The sequence below is a fragment of the Felis catus genome, chromosome B4 (genome assembly GCF_018350175.1).
Source record: "Felis catus isolate Fca126 chromosome B4, F.catus_Fca126_mat1.0, whole genome shotgun sequence".
Lineage (NCBI taxonomy): Eukaryota > Metazoa > Chordata > Mammalia > Carnivora > Felidae > Felis > Felis catus.
This window is the reverse complement of record NC_058374.1, coordinates 132,749,515-132,757,423: the sequence shown is the minus strand read 5'-3', so window position 1 is coordinate 132,757,423 and position 7,909 is coordinate 132,749,515. Positions and strand designations below refer to the sequence as shown.

The 7,909-nt window shown below is 48.9% G+C and overlaps 1 non-coding gene across 1 annotated transcript; it reads right to left on the bottom strand.

The window, feature by feature from the left end:
• Positions 1-6,562: 6,562 nt before the first annotated feature.
• Positions 6,563-6,718, bottom strand: LOC111561596. The gene has a single exon (XR_002744238.2). It is a non-coding gene; the product is annotated as a U1 spliceosomal RNA (small nuclear RNA).
• Between the last annotated feature and the right edge of the window lie 1,191 nt (positions 6,719-7,909).

The window sequence follows — 7,909 nt, the reverse complement described above, 5'->3', positions numbered from 1 at the left end:
TGATAATTCGGTAGATTAAAAATGGTACCTCAGGGGCGCCTGGGTGGCTCAGTCGGTTAAGCGTCGGACTTTAGCTCAGGTCATGATCTTGCAGTTCGTGAGTTCGAGCCCCGCATCAGGCTCTGTGCTGACGGCTCGGAGCCTGGAACCTGCTTCGGATTCTGTGTCTCCCTCTCTCTCTGCCCCTCCCCTGCTCATGCTCTGTCTCTCAAAAAATGAATAAACGTTAGAAAAAAATCTTTTTAATAGTACCTCAGTTTGATTTAATTCGCATTTCTATGATTATTTGGAAAACTGAACTTTTTTGGATATGTATATTGGCACGCTTGTGTTTCTTATTCTGTGAATTGTCTGTTTAGATCACGAACCTATATCTCTGTCTGTCAGCTTGCTGGAAATGGTTTTCCCAGTTTTCCATTTAGTTTTCCACAAACTAAACATTTACATTCTGACTAACCAAGTCTCTCTATTTTCCTTTATGGTGTCTGTCTTCTGTGTTATGCTGAGAAATACCTACCTGACCCCGAGGGATGTAAATACTCACTTAACCGGTCAGTGTTGATTCCATTTGGAGTTTAATGCAGTGTAAAAGATCCAATCTGATCATTTCCATAAACATCAGCCAATTTCCTCTGGAAGCCTTTTATCAAATAATCTCGTCTTTCCCCCACTGCTTTGAAGTGCTGCTTTTATTTGGTTTGTAAACCTTATGTCCCCGGTTCTTTGTTTTTGAAATCCCTACCTCCCAGGGATATTACCAGGATTAAATGAAGTAACATCTTCAGAGTCCCTAGCATGGGAACGTGAAATCCTCTCCAAACATCTTGGTTCTCTTCCCTTCTCCTCTTCTCCAGACCATTACTCCCTCCTCATGCCATATGCTTCTACTGTTGACCTTGGGATTCTGGGAACAGTTCCAGCCACACAGAAGGTGCTTACTCGGGCTTTGCCGTTTGGCCCCCAAACTTCTTTTTGGCCTGTTAGCACCTCAGCCAAGGTGACCTTGTTCTGGAGGGCTGGATGGGTGAGCCGCCCGGGGAAGATGGTAATTACACAGTGCTGAGTCTGTGGTAGGGGTGGGGGGAGTCAGGGGAGACGTCCCAGGGGGAGGTGACGTTGGAGCCGGGTCTAGGAGGGGAGAGGAACTGGCAGGCAGAGAAGGGAGAAAGGGCATCCGTGGCCAAGGGAACAGCGTGATCCAAGCAGGGGAGTGTGTGGGGGCGATGGCAGAGGTCAAGAGTGGCAGGAGGCTGGGGATGACAAGTCAGGGAGGGGTGTCTGTGCCCGGGAACGGGTAGGGATTCATTTAAGGGGGAGAGTCCCACGATCACATTTGTGTTTTAGGAAGATCAGCCCAGGCCAGATGGCGGGTGGGGAGACCGGTACTAGGAGGCTGTTGAGAGAGCCCCGGTGCAATGGGGGGGGGGGGGGTGGCCAGGACCAAGATAGTGGCCTTGAGGATGAAAGGAAAGGAGCAGTTTTCAAAACCATCCAATTAAGTGATAAGAGAGAGACTGGCAGGGGGTTGAAGTGCAAGAGACAGGAGGTGAGTAGGACCTCCAGGTTCCTGGCTGGAGGGGGGTGGGGGGGTTGGCTATGTCCGTGACGGAGGATTTACTGAGACAGGAGCACTGGTCGGGGAGCACTTTTGGGCTCAGGTTGGGAGGACAAGGGGATCAGTGGAAAGGGACGGGGTGGAGAGGACACAGAAAAATTCAAAACGTGCAAAACTCGATGTATTCTTGTACGCATTCCAGGCATCTGTTAAAGAAGGGCAGAGCCAAGGGGGCGGCAGAAGGGATGATGGGAAGTGGATGGTTTGAAAAATATTTAGGAAGTGGAGTCGACAAGATCTGGCAGATGCTTTGATTTTTTTTTTTTTTTTTTTAAGAGCAGCACGAATCTCGGATAGTACCCCCAGGGCGGGTAACTAACTGCGGGCTGAAGGTGCCTGTTTCCGAGACGGGGAACACACAGGGAAAGGAGGAGGCTTGGTGGGAAGATTAATGAACGCAACAATCCTCAGCTACTTACTCGATGCCAGGAACTTTGCATTTAGGATAGAGCAATGACACAATCTCTGCCCTTAGGAGACTTAAATTCAGTGAGGAGGGCTAGACAATAAAGAAACAAACAAGTAAACATATGTCAAGTGGTGAAAATTGTTATGGAGGTAAATAAAGTGGCAGTGAAGTCCAAAGTGTTTCAAACATATTTTTATTTCTAAGTAAGCCGTACACACCATGTGGGGCGGGGACTCACGACCCCAAGGTCAAGAGTCACGTGCTGTACCGATTGAGCCAGCCAGGCGCCCCTGGTTCGCAATGTTTTAACGATATGACCAGCGATGGTCCCACTAAGAAGGTGTCACATGGGCAGAGACTTGGAGAGAGGGGGAAGAGCATTCCAGGAAGGGGAAACGGCAAGTGCAAAGGCCCTGAGGCAGGAGCATGCTAGATATGTTCTAGGAACAGTGAGGAGACCAGTGTGGTGGGACAAGGAGGAACAGTGTGGTAGGGGAGGAGTGGCCGAAGATGGGATTGGAGGGGAAGCAGAGGCAGATACGGTGGGGCCACGTAGGCCATTGTAAAGGCTCTAGCTTTTATGCTAAGAAAGCCATGAAAGCTCTCTGGAGAATCTTGGGCAGAAGAGGACCCTGAATACACTGAATTTTTAAAGGCTTAGTGAGTAAGAATTCCTTGGTCTTTAGGTCTCAGTTCTACCACTTTCCAGCTAGGTGACCTTGGACACGTTATTTTTTTTTTTTTAATTTTTTTTTCAACGTTTATTTATTTTTGGGACAGAGAGAGACAGAGCATGAACGGGGGAGAGGCAGAGAGAGAGGGAGACACAGAATCGGAAACAGGCTCCAGGCTCTGAGCCATCAGCCCAGAGCCCGACGCGGGGCTCGAACTCACGGACTGCGAGATCGTGACCTGAGCTGAAGTCGGACGCTTAACCGACTTGCGCCACCCAGGCGCCCCTGGACACGTTATTGAATTTCTCTGTGTCCTCAGCTTCACAATCTGTAAAACAATAAAATCAATCACTCTGTATGGTTATCGTGAGGGTTACATACAGTTAAAATGAAGAAAGCACTCAGAACCGTATCTGGCACTGTAGGCCGGGAGCAGCAATTATGATCATTATCATCAAGGCTGCTGGTGTTGAGAAGAGACCGGAGGGCGCCAGGGCGGAAGCAGGGACACCATCCGGGCAGCCCCTGCAGTGGCCCAGTGGTCCAGGAGAATGGCGAGAGTGACCGGGACCCGAGTGGAGAGAAATGGTCAGAATGAGGGAGAGCTGATAGCATCCGCCGGTGGGTCACATGTGAAATGTGAGAGAAAGAGGGAGTTATGGTGGCTCCAAGGATTTTGCCCTGAGCACACGGAGACTGAAGTCGCTGTTCGCTGGGAGGGGAAGGAACATCGGGAGTCTGCCTTTGAGCGTGATATACAGGAGACGCCCCTGGATGTCGCAGTGTGAAGGCAGGCAGTTGGATATACAGGTGGCCCAAGCTGGGGGCATATGCTTGTGAGCGGTCAGTATACAGTGGATGCTGAAAGCCATGGGACCAGATGGGCTTACCAAGGAAGCGAGCACAGATGGAGAGGAGGGCCAAGGATGGGCCTGGGAGTCTGCCGTGTTGACAGCAAGGGCTCAACGGATGCCACCACCCAGCTGATGTCATTTTTGAAAAGCCTGCAGACTTTTGAAAAAGCTTGAGGGAAAGGTTTGGGGTTTTGTCGGAGATCTCTCAAATGTTTGAAGTAGCATTTCTAGGACACATAATTGGGACAGGCTTGGGAAGACACTAGAGACGGGTAAGCACAGAGGGGGAAGGACGGGGGGTCAGAGTTGACGTCTTTGCTGATCCAGAAAGCAATTTTCGTGTAAAACTGGCTTGAAGCGTATGTGAATCACCAATATCACCATATACTGGTATAAAAATAATGTTTTTTTTTTTTTTTTTTGAAGGAGAGAGAGAGAGAGACAGAGCATGAGCAGGGGAGGAACAGAGAAAGAGGGAGACACAGAATCCGAAGCAGACTCCAGGCTCTGAGCTGTCAGCACAGAGCCCGACGCGGGGCTCGAACCCACGAACTGTAAGATCATGACCTGAGCTGAAGTCAGGCACTTAACCGACTGAGCCACCCAGGCACCCTGGTATAAAAATAATTTAACAAGAGGCAGTGGCTAAGAGCACGGATCTTTTTTTTTTTTTTTTTTTACTCATTTATTTTTTTTAAGTAGGCTCCACGCCCAGTGTGGGGATCGAACTCACAACCCTGAGATCAAGAGTCACATGACCTACTGACTGAGCCAGCCAGGCACCCCCAAGAGCATGGATTTTGAAGGTGACTGTGCTATGGTTCTTCAGGCTCTGCCCAGTGTGACCCTGGCTGTGCACTTCTCTAGCTCAGCCCCTCATCTGTAGAATGGGTTCAGTTTAGTGTCTCCATCACAGGCTTTGAAAGAACGAAACAGAAATGCCGGCAAAGTGCTTAGCATAGCTGTGGCCCTACAGAAAACCACACACACACTTTTTTTCTTCTCTACTACCACTCGCACCAGCACTTCTGACACCAAACGTGGGTTTTTTCTCAATTCAACCATTCTCTGACACCAGCTGGATGTCCTACAGTTCCGTTCAGTTCTGACATTATCGACCTAGAGTTAGCGTCAGATCCCACAAGTTAAGGGCTCAGTCCCGAGACTGCCCTCACTTCAGATGTTAACGGACAGTCCCAGCCTCCCTTATGTCTGATCTGCCAGCTATAAATCAGGGGTTCCCATGACCCCTTCCCCCAATAAGTCAATAATTTGGTAGAGAGGCTCACAGAACTCAGGAAAGTGCTTTGCTTTCTAGTATCTATTTATTTAAAAAGATAGAACTCAGGAATAGCGGGATGGAAGAAATAAGTAGGACAAGGTATGAGGAGGCCGAACACAGAGCTTCCGTGCCCTCTCTGGGAGCACCACCCTCCCGGCACCTTGATGGGCTCACCAATCTCGAAGCTCTGTGAATCCCTTTGGTTAGGATTTTTATGGAGGTTCCATTACGGAGGCATGCTTGATGAAATCACTGACCATTGGTGATTGAAGTCAATCTCCAGCCCCTCTCCTCTACCCACAGATCAGGCGGTGAGGAGGCTGAAATTTCCAACCCTCCAATCACGTGGCTGGTTTCTCTGGCACCCCCCCTCATCTTTAGGGATTTTCCAAAAGTTACCTCAGTAATATACACGCACGTTTGACTGAAAGGGGCTTGTTATGAACAACAAAAGGTGCACCTCTAAACCCTATCATTCAGAGATCCCCAGGAATTTCCTGTGCCAGGAACCAGAAATGGATGAAAATCAAATTTATTGGGTTATAATTATAGCCAATATGATGGGTCCACAATCAAGTGTTGCTATCTAATTGACAAGGATACTAAAAGAAAAAACAACTTCGAATAGAATGAAGGGGCAGTGGAGAGGGGGCTGGGATCAGTATTCCGGGCAGGGCTGAACTCAGAGGCATGTGACCGGTGTAGTTATAGAGGCTTCCCCCGCTCTCAGGAGGGACCCACTTCTTGGTTTAACGCTCTGCTCTCACGGTCTTGAAATTCGTAATAATTTTCTCCTTGGAACTGTGTTTTGTAAAGGAAGTCCAATGGGACAGCGAAGCATGTGTGTGAGCAGGGAAGGTACACCGGGTGGCAGAAAGCGGGGTCCGGGCCAGCAATATGGCAGGCGGCGGGCAGCATGAGTGTTGAGCAGTTGACCTGGCCACCCAGTGTGCACCCACATGGCGGGGCAGTCTGGGATCCGTGCCCAGACTGCCAGCAGCAGAATATGGCTGCAGTCCACCAAAGCCATGGTGAGAGAAGGGACCCCACGTGGAAGGGCCCATCCAGGAGATCCATGCAAACGTGAGCTCTGCAGCCTAAGTCTGGGACGGGAACTGCCAGCATTTGGGCAGAAAACGGTCAGTAAATTATGACAAATTCAAAGCATACGCATGGACGTTGCAATAAAGCATGTTGGGGAGTTGCCAATTCTTCAGGCTTTAGAATCCCTGGTTCTGAAAACTGCTACAATATTGCAAAGCAAATATTCGGAGGCTTAGAAATAGAACTCAAGTGTAAAGGTCACATTTTACAGAAAATTCTATTTGCATGTGAAGTTTCATTATTAACGAGAAGGGCAATTTTAAATTATTATTATTATTATTATTATTATTATTTGCTTTAATGCACGGTATGGCAGTCTAGTGCCGAAACAGGTCATTAAAATTATAGACAAATTATGAAGTCGCTTTCATTTCTTTTCCCCCAGAGGAGGGCACAAATGCTCTCCCTCGCTATTAGAAATTACACAGTTGATGGGCGCCTGGGTGGCTCAGTTGGTTAAGCGTCCGATTTCAGCCCAGGTCACGATCTCGTGGTTTGTGAGTTCGAGTCCCACGCCCAGCCCTGTGCTGACAGCTCAGAGCCTGGAGCCTGCTTCTGAATCTGTGTCTCCCTCCCTCTCTGCTTCTGCCCCGCCTGCGCACGCTCTCTCTCTCTCAAAAATAAAAATAAACATTAAAAAAAATTAAAAAAGAAAAGAAATTGCACGGTTGAGTTTCCCACATCTGGAGAAGTCACAAAGGTCAGTGTGGCCTAAGCGCAGTCTATGAGCCTCACCCTGGGAGAACCACCTTGGTGATCACCATGTCCCCATGTAAGTATCACTTTCACTGTGTTGTACAACGTCACAAGTCACCGATAATGTTAAAGAAAATATTAACGTGTCACTGTATAAAGTTACACGTTAAATTCAGGCATATGTGAAATTGATTTTCTGAAGACTTCAATCTTTTGACAAACCGTTCCAGGAGAATCACCAGCTCTAAATGTACTAAATATAACAAATAAAATATTTTGAAAGGAAAAAAAAATTTGTATTTTAGTACCTTAAGCTGCGTTTTTAAAACCTGCTCTTTGAATAGGAGGCCCTCAAATTTTTCTAGGGGCGCTGGTTCTGAAAACTAGTATTTCTTCGAGAGGGTTTTCATATTTCTCCGAATTATTCTGATTCTGTTAAAACCCTGTCGGGCTTTTATCGAGTTCCGTCAAGTCCAATGAATGGTCATCAGGTTACCACTTGTTTTAAAACCCACATCGCAAAAACAAAAACAAACAAACAAGCAAAGAAACCCGCATCACAGATGACGGCTGGTCGTCTTTGCCGCGGACACTCTCCACTGCTATGTCCTTCTCGTCCCAAGAGGAGGAAGGTAAAACCCGGGTAGGCAGGAACGCGCTGGTGGCCCTGTCTGTCAGAATGGTGCCACTTCCGGGCTCCTCCAGCCTCCTCCCACTCCCGATTGACCAATCCTTTCACCCCATCGTGGAGGGAAGCAATATGATTGGCTTAGTCGTGGAGGAGGGCGGTGCCCTTTACAGCTGCCTTGGCACCAAGGCCCTGGGACTCATCAGCCTATGAAAGGGCGGCCCTTGGATCAGGTGCTCACCTCTGCCCAGTCAGAGGCCCCGCGGTAGGACTAAGGCGGGACTAAGGCGGGACTTGTGGACAGCCCAGGGCATAGGCGTGGCCAGACTGTGACTGACAGGCCGATACCGGGGCCCCAGCTTACCTGCCGCTCCCCTACCGCCTGAGCTCCTGCGCTGCTGCTGGGGAGTGGTTCTCACGCTCCTCAGCCCCCTTGACTCAGTCCATCACTTACTGATCTGCTCTTTCCTCAAATATATCTAGATTTCCCCCACTCTTACCGTGTCCATGGTGACCTTCCTGTCTAAACAAGGGGCAGCAACCTCTTGGTTGCCATGTGACCACAGGAGTGGTGTTTTAAACACACACAACAAGGATTGGGGCACCTGGGTGGCTCAGTCGGTTGATGGCCCAACGTCGGCCTCTCC